The sequence below is a fragment of the Bombina bombina genome, chromosome 11 (genome assembly GCF_027579735.1).
Source record: "Bombina bombina isolate aBomBom1 chromosome 11, aBomBom1.pri, whole genome shotgun sequence".
NCBI classification, from domain to species: Eukaryota; Metazoa; Chordata; class Amphibia; order Anura; family Bombinatoridae; genus Bombina; species Bombina bombina.
In genome coordinates this window covers 31,856,956-31,870,561 of record NC_069509.1, presented here as the reverse complement: position 1 = coordinate 31,870,561, position 13,606 = coordinate 31,856,956, and the positions used below count along the sequence as shown (strand labels likewise).

The 13,606-nt window shown below is 44.5% G+C and overlaps 1 pseudogene; it reads left to right on the top strand.

The window, feature by feature from the left end:
- Positions 1-13,606, top strand: part of LOC128641626 (interferon-induced very large GTPase 1-like) — a 76,325-nt pseudogene that overhangs the window by 45,779 nt on the left and 16,940 nt on the right.

Here is a 13,606-nt window from a genome sequence, read left to right as displayed (position 1 = left end):
ACTTCGGCACGGCTTGGATGAAGAATTCTCCTGGTAAGTCGATCTTCAGGGGGTAAGTGTTAGGAGTTTTTAAGGGTGTATTGGGTGGGTTTTATTTTTAGGTTAGGGTTTGGGCTGCAAAAGAGCTAACTGCCCTTTTAAGGGCAATGCCCATCCAAATGCCCTTTTCAGGGCAATGGGGAGCTTAGTTTTTTTTTAGTTAGTATTTTTTTGGGGGTTGGTTGTGTGGGTGGTGGGTTTTACTGTTGGGGTGGTTGTTTGTATTTTATTTACAGGTAAAAGAGCTGATTACTTTGGGGCAATGCCCCGCAAAAGGCCCTTTTAAGGGCTATTGGTAGTTTAGTTTAGGCTAGGTTTTTCTTTTATTTTTTGGGGGGGGGGGTTATTTTGATAGGGCTCTTAGATTAGGTGTAATTAGTTTAAATTTCTGTAATTTGTTTATTATTTTCTGTAATTTAGTGGGGTTTTTTTTCTTACTTTAGATAATTTAATTTAATTTAGGTAATTGTTTTTAATGTAGTTAATTTATTTAATTATAGTGTAGTGTTAGGTGTAATTGTAACTTAGGTTAGTTTTTATTTTACAGGTAAATTTGTCTTTATTTTAACTAGGTAGTTATTAAATAGTGAATAACTATTTAGTAACTATTCTACCTAGTTAAAATAAATACAAAGTTGCCTGTAAAATAAAAATAAACCCTAAGCTAGCTACAATGTAACTATTAGTTATGTTGTAGCTATTTTAGTGTTTATTTTATAGGTAAGTATTTAGTTTTAAATAGGAATAATGTAGTTAATGATAGGAATATTTATTTATATTTATTTATTTAAATTATATTTAAGTTAGGGGGTGTTAGGGTTAGACTTAGGTTTAGGGGTTAATACATTTAATATAGTGGCGGCGACTTTGGGGACGGCAGATTAGGGGTTAATAACATACTGTAGGTGGCGGCGGTGTAGGGGACGGCAAATTAGGGGTTAATAAGTGTTATGTAGGTGGCGGCGGTGTAGGGGGGGCAGATTAGGGGTTAATAAGTATAATGTTGGTGGCGGTGGGCTCCGGGAGCGGCAGGATAGGGGTTAATATGTTTATTAGAGTGGCGGTGGGCTCCAGGAGCGGCGGTTTAGGGGTTAATAACTTTATTTATTTGCGGCGGGGTCCGGGAGTGGTGGTTTAGGGGTTAATAACTTTATTTCATTGCCGCAGGGTCCAGGAGCAGTGCAGTATAGTGTAGGTGTTTAGTGACAGGGTACCAATAAAGCTGTGAAAAAGCCGAAGAGCAGCAAGATCAATGACTGTTAGTTAACAACAGTCCACTGATCATCGCTCCGTACTTGGTGTGCGGCTTTTTGACAGCTTTTTTGGTAACTTTAGAGAACGTATTCAGGTCCGCGGCAGCAATGTTAGGCGATCTTAGGTGAGCGTATTGGTGCTGTCGAATGCAAGTAAGTTGACAGCTTGATAAATAGATGCCATAGTCATTATCATGGAATCGCAGCACAGTGTACATTAGTTGTGAATATTCTGATAAAATACAAGATCTTGCTGATTCATTAATAGATACCTGCACTAAGTATATTGACGAGAAGGTAAACACAAATGAAGATTACAGTGACACCTACAGTCAAGAATTGTTACACATAATAAAGGAGAGGCTTGAAAAAGATGTTAAATCATTGCACATTTGCTCTTTGTTTGAACTGGACATCAAGAGGCCTATTTATCAAAGGTCTTGCGGACCTGATCTGACAGTGTGGATCAGGTCCGCAAGACCTCGCTGAATGCGGAGAGCAATATGCTCCCCAATCGGCTACCAGCAGGGGTGTGTCAATCAACCCAATTGTACTCGATTGGGTTGGATTGTGGCGATTCCTGTCCGCCTGCTCAGAGCAGACGGACAGGGTTATGGAGCAGCGGTTTTTAGACCGCTGCTTCATAACTGCTGTTTCTGGCGAGCCTGCAGGCTCGCCAGAAACATGGGGCATCAAGCACCATACGGAGCATGATAGATAGGCCCCTAAGCATTTTATCTTTGGAAGAACAGCTCCAAAGTTCCAATAAATGCACAATAACTATATCCAACACAATGATCCAATGATCTCTTTAGCAGAGTTAAAGCCTCTGTATTTTTCAGTCTTTAAAGATATATTTCGGGAAAAAGATGACTGCCAGGAAAGAGACAGAAAATTCTGTGAGATGTGTTTGAAGCCGGCAATAACAGAATACATTTATAGACATCTTGGTGGGAAAATGCTGGATGATTCTATATATGATCAAGGCCGTACGTTTAGCAGCCGAACCTTCTTCCAGTGTACTCTGCTTGAGCAGCTTTTAAATAAAGATTGTCACGCCGCGCCGCTCTAGCCGTTGCTAGGGTCGCAGCGTCTCCATGCATCTCCTTCCCTGCTCATTGCCAGGGGTTGTGTTGGGTCCGGATGCGTGCAGCGCTGACATCATCGCCGCATGCTCCTGATGCCGGTCGGACATCTGTGGCGCGAATCCTGTGCCTATGTATGTTCTTCTACAACAATCTGTCACTGCCCAAGTATAGGTGTTACTTTGTGTGCTCTTGGGTGTGACAGATCATTGTATCAATTTGCCTATTTTGTGTATGATCCCTACCTGTCTGTTTACTCTGCCTGCTAAACCCCTTAATTACTGGATTGATATACTGCTGCTGAACCCTGCCTCTCTGACTACTCTACCTGCTATTCCCCTTAATTACTGGATTGATATACTGGTGCTGAACCCTTCCTGTCTGACTACTCTGCCTGCTAAACCCCTTAATAACTGGATTGATATACTGTTGCTGAACCCTGTCTGCCTGACCATTCTAGTGGTGTGCCCTTGGACTGTTTTACTGTTGCCAAACCCTGCCTGCCTTGACCATTCTAGTGGTGTGCCCATGGACTGCTTTGCTGTTGCCAAACCCTGCCTGCCTGACCATTCTAGTGGTGTGCCCTTGTACTGCTTTACTGTTGCCGAACCCTGACTGCCTTGACCATTCTAGTGGTTTGTCCTTGGACAGCTTTGCTGTTGCCAAACCCTGCCTGCCTGACCATTCTAGTGGTTTGTCCTTGGACTGCTCTGCCGTTGCCGCTGGGTACTGTTCTGCCTGTGGTGAGTACCGCCTTCCTCATTTTACTAACTTTCTCTGCTCTGGGATATTCCCTATCATTCCGGCTCGATGCCGGGATAACAAGACTACTGGCCGAGTTCGGTCTGATAGAGGAGTATCCCACGAGCATTACAAAGATGACTTTAATCAGTATGTAGAATACATTAATAGATATGAGAAGTATACAAGGAACTGTATAGTAAAATACATCATACACAAATATAAAAACTACAGATCCCTAGAACCTTTACTAAAAGATATTATGTCATCTTTACAAAAAGAAATTGAAATAACTTTTACAAGTGCTGAAGCTCATAACATTTCCAATGTGTCAGAATTTTTGGGTGAACTGCTTGTGCAAAGCCGCCCCCCTGCAGATTCTCGGCCAATCGGCCGCTAGCAAGGAGTGTCAATCAACCCGACCGCTGCTTCTTAACTCTTGTTTCTGGCGAGTTCCTGTTTGTGTATGTGTAAGCAAGAGTGTGTTTGTTCCTGTTTATGTATGTGTGAGCAAGAGTGTCCCCATCTTCAGACTTTAAAAACTCAACATAATTCATACCTTAAACTTTATAGCCCCAGCACTTCCAGTTTGTGGCAAGGGTGTTTGGTGCTGAGGCTACAAAAGTGTCCCTTTGTTCACATTTGTGTATGTGTTTGTCTAAGAGTGAAAGTTTGTTCCTGTGTCTGTGTGTGTGTGTGTAAAAGTTTGAGTTTGTTCCTGTGTGTATGTGTAAGCAAGAGTGTGTTTGTTCCTGTTTGTGTATGTGTGAGCAATTGTGTGTTTGTTCCTGTATGTGTATGTGTAAGCAAGAGTGTGTTTGTTCCTGTATGTATGTGTAATCAAGAGTGTGTTTGTTCCTGTTTGTGTATGTGTGAGCAAGAGTGTGCTTGTTCCTGTTTGTGTATGTGTGAGCAAGAGTATGTTTGTTCCTGTATGTATGTGTAAGCAAGAGTGTGTTTGTTCCTGTTTGTGTATGTGTAAGCAAGAGTGTGTTTGTTCCTGTTTGTGTATGTGTAAGCAAGAGTGTGTTTGTTCCTGTTTGTGTATGTGTAAGCAAGAGTGTGTTTGTTCCTGTTTGTGTATGTGTAAGCAAGAGTGTGTTTGTTCCTGTTTGTGTATGTGTGAGCAAGAGTGTGTTTGTTCCTGTTTGTGTATGTGTAAGCAAGAGTGTGTTTGTTCCTGTTTGTGTATGTGTAAGCAAGAGTGTGTTTGTTCCTGTTGTGTATGTGTAAGCAAGAGTGTGTTTGTTCCTGTTTGTGTATGTGTAAACAAGAGTGTGTTTGTTCCTGTTTGTGTATGTGTAAGCAAGAGTGTGTTTGTTCCTGTTTGTGTATGTGTAAGCAAGAGTGTGTTTGTTCCTGTTTGTGTATGTGTAAGCAAGAGTGTGTTTGTTCCTGTTGTGTATGTGTAAGCAAGAGTGTGTTTGTTCCTGTTTGTGTATGTGTAAGCAAGAGTGTGTTTTTTCCTGTTTGTGTATGTGTAAGCAAGAGTGTGTTTGTTCCTGTTTATGTATGTGTGAGCAACAGTGTCCCCATCTTCAGACTTTAAAAACTCAACATAATTCATACCTTAAACTTTATAGCCCCAGCACTTCCAGTTTGTGGCAAGGGTGTTTGGTGCTGAGGCTAAAAAATTGTCCCTTTGTTCACATTTGTGTATGTGTTTGTCTAAGAGTGACAGTTTGTTCCTGTGTCTGTGTGTGTAAAAGTTTGAGTTAGTTCCTGTGTGTATGTGTAAGCAAGAGTGTGTTTGTTCCTGTTTGTGTATGTGTGAGCAATTGTGTGTTTGTTCCTGTTTGTGTATGTGTGAGCAAGAGTATGTTTGTTCCTGTATGTATGTGTAAGCAAGAGTGTGTTTGTTCCTGTATGTATGTGTAAGCAGGAGTGTGTGTTCCTGTTTGTGTATGTGTGAGCAAGTGTGTGTTTGTTCCTGTATGTATGTGTAAGCAAGAGTGTGTTTGTTCCTGTTTGTGTATGTGTGAGCAAGAGTGTGCTTGTTCCTGTTTGTGTATGTGTGAGCAAGAGTATGTTTGTTCCTGTATGTATGTGTAAGCAAGAGTGTGTGTTCCTGTTTGTGTATGTGTATGCAAGAGTGTGTGTTCCTGTTTGTGTATGTGTGAGCAAGTGTGTGTTTGTTCCTGTTTGTGTAAGCAAGAGTGTGTTTGTTCCTGTTTGTGTATGTGTAAGCAAGAGTGTGTTTGTTCCTGTTTGTGTATGTGTGAGCAATTGTGTGTTTGTTCCTGTTTGTGTATGAATGAGCAAGAGTGTGGTTGTTCCTGTTTGTGTATGTGTGAGCAAGAGTATGTTTGTTCCTGTATGTATGTGTAAGCAAGAGTGTGTTTGTTTCTGTATGTATGTGTAACCAAGAGTGTGTGTTCCAGTTTGTGTATGTGTGAGCAAGTGTGTGTGTGTTCCTGTTTGTGTATGTGTAAGCAAGAGTGTGTTTGTTCCTGTTTGTGTATGTGTAAGCAAGAGTGTGTTTGTTCCTGTTTGTGTATGTGTGAGCAAGAGTGTTTGTTCCTGTATGTGTGAGCAAGAGTGTGTTTGTTCCTGTATGTATGTGTAAGCAAGAGTGTGTTTGTTCCTGTATGTATGTGTAAGCAAGTGTGTGTGTTCTTGTTTGTGCATGTGTGAGCAAGAGTGTTTGTTCCTGTTTGTGTATGTGTGAGCAAGTGTGTGTTTGTTCCTGTTTGTGTATGTGTAAGCAAGAGTGTGTTTGTTCCTGTTTATGTATGTGTAAGCAAGAGTGTGTTTGTTCCTGTTTGTGTATGTGTAAGCAAGAGTGTGTTTGTTCCTGTTTGTGCATGTGTGAGCAACAGTGTGTTTGTTCCTGTTGTGTATGTATGAGCAAGTGTGTGTTTGTTCCTGTTTGTGTATGTGTAAGCAAGAGTGTGTTTGTTCCTGTTTGTGTATGTGTAAGCAAGAGTATGTTTGTTCCTGTTTGTGTATGTGTAAGCAAGAGTGTGTTTGTTCCTGTTTGTGCATGTGTGAGCAAGAGTGTGTTTGTTCCTGTTTGTGTATGTGTGAGCAAGAGTATGTTTGTTCCTGTATGTATGTGTAAGCAAATGTGTGTTTGTTTCTGTATGTATGTGTAAGCAAGAGTGTGTGTTCCAGTTTGTGTATGTGTGAGCAAGTCTGTGTTTGTTCCTGTTTGTGTATGTGTAAGCAAGAGTGTGTTTGTTCCTGTTTGTGTATGTGTAAGCAAGAGTGTGTTTGTTCCTGTTTGTGTATGTGTGAGCAAGAGTGTTTGTTCCTGTATGTGTGAGCAAGAGTGTGTTTGTTCCTGTTTGTGTATGTGTGAGCAAGAGTGTGTTTGTCCCTTTGTTCACATTTGTGTATGTGTTTGTCTAAGAGTGACAGTTTGTTCCTGTGTCTGTGTGTGTAAAAGTTTGAGTTTGTTCCTGTGTGTATGTGTAAGCAAGAGTGTGTTTGTTCTTGTTTGTGTATGTGTGAGCAATTGTGTGTTTGTTCCTGTATGTATGTGTAATCAAGAGTGTGTTTGTTCCTGTTTGTGTATGTGTGAGCAAGAGTGTGCTTGTTCCTGTTTGTGTATGTGTGAGCAAGAGTATGTTTGTTCCTGTATGTATGTGTAAGCAAGAGTGTGTGTTCCTGTTTGTGTATGTGTATGCAAGAGTGTGTTTGTTCCTGTTTGTGTATGTGTGAGCAAGAGTGTGTTTGTTCCTGTTTGTGTATGTGTAAGCAAGAGTGTGTTTGTTCCTGTTGTGTATGTGTAAGCAAGAGTGTGTTTGTTCCTGTTTGTGTATGTGTAAGCAAGAGTGTGTTTGTTCCTGTTTGTGTATGTGTAAGCAAGAGTGTGTTTGTTCCTGTTTGTGTATGTGTAAGCAAGAGTGTGTTTGTTCCTGTTGTGTATGTGTAAGCAAGAGTGTGTTTGTTCCTGTTTGTGTATGTGTAAGCAAGAGTGTGTTTGTTCCTGTTTGTGTATGTGTAAGCAAGAGTGTGTTTGTTCCTGTTTGTGTATGTGTAAGCAAGAGTGTGTTTGTTCCTGTTTGTGTATGTGTGAGCAAGAGTGTGTTTGTTCCTGTTTGTGTATGTGTAAGCAAGAGTGTGCTTGTTCCTGTTTGTGTATGTGTGAGCAAGTGTATGTTTGTTCCTGTATGTATGTGTAACCAAGAATGTGTGTTCCTGTTTGTGTATGTGTATGCAAGAGTGTGTGTTCCTGTTTGTGTATGTGTGAGCAAGTGTGTGTTTGTTCCTGTTTGTGTAAGCAAGAGTGTGTTTGTTCCTGTTTGTGTATGTGTAAGCAAGAGTGTGTTTGTTCCTGTTTGTGTATGTGTGAGCAATTGTGTGTTTGTTCCTGTTTGTGTATGTATGAGCAAGAGTGTGGTTGTTCCTGTTTGTGTATGTGTGAGCAAGAGTATGTTTGTTCCTGTATGTATGTGTAAGCAAGAGTGTGTTTGTTTCTGTATGTATGTGTAACCAAGAGTGTGTGTTCCAGTTTGTGTATGTGTGAGCAAGTGTGTGTGTGTTCCTGTTTGTGTATGTGTAAGCAAGAGTGTGTTTGTTCCTGTTTGTGTATGTGTAAGCAAGAGTGTGTTTGTTCCTGTTTGTGTATGTGTGAGCAAGAGTGTTTGTTCCTGTATGTGTGAACAAGAGTGTGTTTGTTCCTGTATGTATGTGTAAGCAAGAGTGTGTTTGTTCCTGTATGTATGTGTAAGCAAGTGTGTGTGTTCTTGTTTGTGTATGTGTGAGCAAGAGTGTTTGTTCCTGTTTGTGTATGTGTGAGCAAGTGTGTGTTTGTTCCTGTTTGTGTATGTGTAAGCAAGAGTGTGTTTGTTCCTGTTTATGTATGTGTAAGCAAGAGTGTGTTTGTTCCTGTTTGTGTATGTGTAAGTAAGAGTGTGTTTGTTCCTGTTTGTGCATGTGTGAGCAACAGTGTGTTTGTTCCTGTTGTGTATGTATGAGCAAGTGTGTGTTTGTTCCTGTTTGTGTATGTGTAAGCAAGAGTGTGTTTGTTCCTGTTTGTGTATGTGTAAGCAAGAGTATGTTTGTTCCTGTTTGTGTATGTGTAAGCAAGAGTGTGTTTGTTCCTGTTTGTGCATGTGTGAGCAAGACTGTGGTTGTTCCTGTTTGTGTATGTGTGAGCAAGAGTATGTTTGTTCCTGTATGTATGTGTAAGCAAATGTGTGTTTGTTTCTGTATGTATGTGTAAGCAAGAGTGTGTGTTCCAGTTTGTGTATGTGTGAGCAAGTCTGTGTTTGTTCCTGTTTGTGTATGTGTAAGCAAGAGTGTGTTTGTTCCTGTTTGTGTATGTGTGAGCAAGAGTGTTTGTTCCTGTATGTGTGAGCAAGAGTGTGTTTGTTCCTGTTTGTGTATGTGTGAGCAAGAGTGTGTTTGTCCCTTTGTTCACATTTGTGTATGTGTTTGTCTAAGAGTGACAGTTTGTTCCTGTGTCTGTGTGTGTAAAAGTTTGAGTTTGTTCCTGTGTGTATGTGTAAGCAAGAGTGTGTTTGTTCCTGTTTGTGTATATGTGAGCAAAAGTGTGTTTGTTCCTGTTTATGTATGTGTAAGCAAGAGTGTGTTTGTTCCTGTTTGTGTATGTGTGAGCAAGAGTGTGTTTGTTCCTGTTTGTGTATGTGTGAGCAAGTGTATTTGTTCCTGTTTGTGTATGTGTGAGCAAGAGTGTATTTGTTCCTGATTATGTATGTGTAAGCAAGAGTGTGCTTGTCCCCATCTTCAGACTTTAAAAACTCAACATAATTCATACCTTAAACTTTATAGCCCCAGCACTTCCAGTTTGTGGCAAGGGTGTTTGGTGCTGAGGCTACAAAATTGTCCCTTTGTTCACATTTGTGTAGGTGTTTGTCTAAGAGTGACAGTTTGTTCCTGTGTCTGTGTGTGTAAAAGTTTGAGTTTGTTCCTGTGTGTATGTGTAAGCAAGAGTGTGTTTGTTCCTGTTTGTGTATGTGTGAGCAATTGTGTGTTTGTTCCTGTTTGTGTATGTGTGAGCAAGAGTATGTTTGTTCCTGTATGTATGTGTAAGCAAGAGTATGTTTGTTCCTGTATGTATGTGTAAGCAGGAGTGTGTGTTCCTGTTTGTGTATGTGTGAGCAAGTGTGTGTTTGTTCCTGTATGTATGTGTAAGCAAGAGTGTGTGTTCCTGTTTGTGTATGTGTATGCAAGAGTGTGTGTTCCTGTTTGTGTATGTGTGAGCAAGTGTGTGTTTGTTCCTGTTTGTGTATGTGTAAGCAAGAGTGTGTTTGTTCCTGTTTGTGTATGTGTGAGCAAGAGTATGTTTGTTCCTGTATGCATGTGTAAGCAAGAGTGTGTGTTCCTGTTTGTGTATGTGTAAGCAAGAGTGTGTTTGTTCCTGTTTGTGTATGTGTAAGCAAGTGTGTTTGTTCCTGTTTGTGTATGTGTGAGCAAGAGTGTGCTTGTTCCTGTTTGTGTATGTGTGAGCAAGAGTATGTTTGTTCCTGTATGCATGTGTAAGCAAGAGTGTGTGTTCCTGTTTGTGTATGTGTATGCAAGAGTGTGTGTTCCTGTTTGTGTATGTGTGAGCAAGTGTGTGTTTGTTCCTGTTTGTGTATGTGTGAGCAAGAGTGTGTTTGTTCCTGTTTGTGTATGTGTAAGCAAGTGTGTTTGTTCCTGTTTGTGTATGTGTGAGCAAGAGTGTGTTTGTTCCTGTTTGTGTATGTATGAGCAAGAGTGTGGTTGTTCCTGTTTGTGTATGTGTGAGCAAGAGTATGTTTGTTCCTGTATGTATGTGTAAGCAAGAGTGTGTTTGTTTCTGTATGTATGTGTAACCAAGAGTGTGTGTTCCAGTTTGTGTATGTGTGAGCAAGTGTGTGTGTGTTCCTGTTTGTGTATGTGTAAGCAAGAGTGTGTTTGTTCCTGTTTGTGTATGTGTGAGCAAGAGTTTGTTCCTGTATGTGTGAGCAAGAGTGTGTTTGTTCCTGTATGTATGTGTAAGCAAGAGTGTGTTTGTTCCTGTATGTATGTGTAAGCAAGTGTGTGTGTTCCTGTTTGTGCATGTGTGAGCAAGAGTGTTTGTTCCTGTTTGTGTATGTGTGAGCAAGTGTGTGTTTGTTCCTGTTTGTGTATGTGTAAGCAAGAGTGTGTTTGTTCCTGTTTATGTATGTGTAAGCAAGAGTGTGTTTGTTCCTGTTTGTGTATGTGTAAGCAAGAGAGACAGTGGAGGGCAGCATAGCCCAGAACGAACATAATAATTAAGGCCCTTAGGAGTGTGCTGCTGTGAAGTTGCAACAATGTTGCATTAGTGAGGGTGGGGTTTAGCTTACCTTTAAGTAGTCAGCTCCCAAGGCCCAAACCCTCTTTTCCAGCTCATCTTCACAGCGTCCGGATCATCTGTCAGGTTCCTGTGGAAGAAGATGTCGGAATTAGATGAGCTGATGATCGATGATTTTGATTCAGCAGAAGATGTGGTGCAGCCTTCCCCTCCTCGCCCGGTGAGTCGTGCCCCGGGGCCTAGCTTGTACCCTGAGGTTATGGTTGTCTCCCCCTCTCCCACCCCACCTTTAATACCCCCTGCAGTGTTAGAAGTGGGTCCCCAGGTAGCGGAGGGGGTTGCGGTAGGCGAGCAGGGCTCTGTTCCCAGTGCGAGTGGCGTCGGGGGTGAGGCCTTACCTGAACCGGTCACTCTTACCGGTGAGGCGGTCTCCATGGCGGTTGGGCTGCTCCAATCTTTGGCAGCGGTGCTTTCCGGCGGGGGGTCGGCATCCCAGGGCGGTCCTCCAGCTTCGGTTCGTGCGTCGGCGGCCACGCGGGTGTCCATGTCCGCGTCAGGGCCCGTCTCTTCCGGTTTGGCCGTTTCCGGTGACGTCACTTCCGGTGACGTCACGTCCGGGAACGCCATTCCGGAATCCAGAGGCAAGCGGGCAGCATCGTCGTCTCCGCCGGGGTACACAGGTAAGAGAGGGGTACCCCGGGGGGGGGGCGACGCCCGCGGGGGGTGCGCAGCGAGGCTCAATTACTCAGCGCCCGCGTGGGGTCACTGATTTGGCGGCCATTGAAAGGGGTAGAAGGTTGCATGAGGGATCTCATGAGCAGGCCGCAAGCCTGACCGGGGGTATGATGGCACTTGATGGTGCTCCGATCAGGGCAAATAGTGTGTCTGAAGGGCAAGTAGTTTCTGAGGGGCAAGTAGCAAGGGCACATTCGCCCGGAAGGGCCCAGATTGGGGAAACAGGTGTTAATGAGCAGGCCGCAGGCCTGACGGGGAATATGCCTACTGCGCAACAAGTCGCAGGGCCTCAGGCCGCAATCACGCAGGCCGGGGGCAAGCGTCGGCCCGCGAATACATCGCGGCCTAGCAGACGCCGTAGTACTGCGTCACGCAGCAAACGTAGCGCCCGACAGGGTGCGCGGGCGGCGCCCGCGGGTGTGGCCCTCAGCGGGGCTCCCCCAGGCGTTGTTACTAGGGCCTCTGCAAAGAGAGGCCCGGTTATCACGCCCAGTCTATGTCAGGGCGCGCAGGCTGTGACTGAACAGAATAGACAAGTGCAGTTTGCTAATGCAGTGATGAATGTGCGTATGGCTGATATGGTTGATGATGGTACTGTGGAGTATGGCAGTGATCACAGGAGCCCCAGTCCCTTAGGGTCCCGTGGTAATGTGGTTGGTGGGCATTCGTCCCCTTCCCTGGGTACTCCTCTTTCGCATTTTTCTCCACAGATCATTATGGAACCCAGAACAGCATTACTGCCACTCCAGGCCACCCCCAGTGCCGTTGAGAGGGAGCCACAGTCTCAGGAGCAGCCATCCACTTCTTCTAGTCCTGTCCCGGTGGAACGCCTCTTGGGAGCTGGTAAGCACACTATTACTTTTGAACGTAGTGTTTTAAGCTCATCCTCGGATGACTCAGGTTCTGAAAGTGATAGATCCCTGGGGTTGGAAGCGAAAGGGCAAAAAAGAATGTATAGGATGGTGAAGTGGTTAGTGGAAGAAAGGAAGGCTATGGGTCTCTCCCTCCCCCCTGGTTCATCCCGCATGGAACCCACTGTTCCTATGCTGACACCTCCTGCGTCAACAGACTTAGTTAGCCCAGTTATGGGAAACAGGCGCAGGGCAGCTGTACATGGGGACACTGACACATGGCCTGCGTTTAGTCTACATGAACATCTCAAATCTAAGATGGTTCGGCGCATTCAGGGTGGGAGGTATGTGCACATGTTTGAGCTTTCTGCGGAGGCTTATCGCCAAAAAGAAATGGCGGATGATGGCACGGGCCCGAAAAAATTTAAACGTCCTGATTCCTATGAGGAATGGCGCAAGTGCTTTCGGGTTTATGCGTCCTGTTATATCTCTAAATTGCCCGATCAAGCTTTGAACATCCTGAAATATCAGGATTCCATTGAAACAGTGTACGAGAAGTACAGGGAGGGAGCTTGGCGGGACTACGACGCTGCCTTCCGTAGGAAGATGGTTGGGAACCCTCTCCTTACTTTCGGTGACGTTGATTCACGCTTGTGGGCGCAATTGGGTCCTGAAAAACAGGCGGCGCCTGTTATGGCGGTCGGAGCATCGGGGGGCGTTAAGGCCTCGCAGCGCTCTCGACGGCGGCCCACAGGGGTGTGCTGGCGCTTCCAGGACAAATCGTGTACCAGGGGAGCGGCATGCACATTTCGGCACGCGTGCAAAACTTGCGGTGGCGGCCACTCGGGGTCTGAGTGTACTAGAACCCAGGACGCGGGTCATTCCCAGGAGAGACCAGCAGCTGGCTCCAAACCTTTCCCTGTTGGAAAGGGCGGCCACGCCTCTGAAGGTGGCCGTAATTGAGAAATGGCTGCTGCTATACCCATTTAAGGAGGCCGCCTTGCTGCTTAATGGCGGACTGCGGTCGGGATTTGTTATCCCAGTCGGATCGCACGTGGAGGGTTCCTCGTCACGGAGGAATCTTAAATCCGCATATCAGTTTCCTGAGGTTTTACGGGATAAACTGAATAAAGAAATTGGGCTGGGTCGTATGGCAGGTCCATTTGAGGAGATTCCCCTCCCAGGGCTGGTTGTTTCACCTTTGGGGGTAGTCCCAAAAAAGGAGCCGGGTAAATTCCGGCTCATCCAACACCTGTCCTTCCCGAAGGGTCGTTCGGTGAATGACGCCATACCCCCTGAGCTTAGCTCAGTTTTTTACCAATCATTTGATGAAGCGTTGGGGCTAGTTCGCCGGGCGGGGGCTGGTGCCCTGATGGCAAAGCTGGATGTAGAATCGGCTTTTCGGCTCCTGCCTATTCACCCCTCCTCTTTTAGGCTCATGGGGTGTTATTTTGAGGGGCAGTACTACGTGGACAAATGCTTGCCCATGGGGTGCTCAATTTCGTGTGCTTACTTCGAGGCTTTCAGCTGCTTCTTGCACTGGGCCATCGCGGAGGTGGCCGGATTCGACGGCCTGGCACACTACTTGGATGATTTTCTGCTGGTTGGGCGGACAGGATCCTCCGAGTGTGCTTTCTTGATGAAAGTCACCAGGGTTCTGATGGATAGAATGGGAGTTCCTCTGGCGGAGGACAA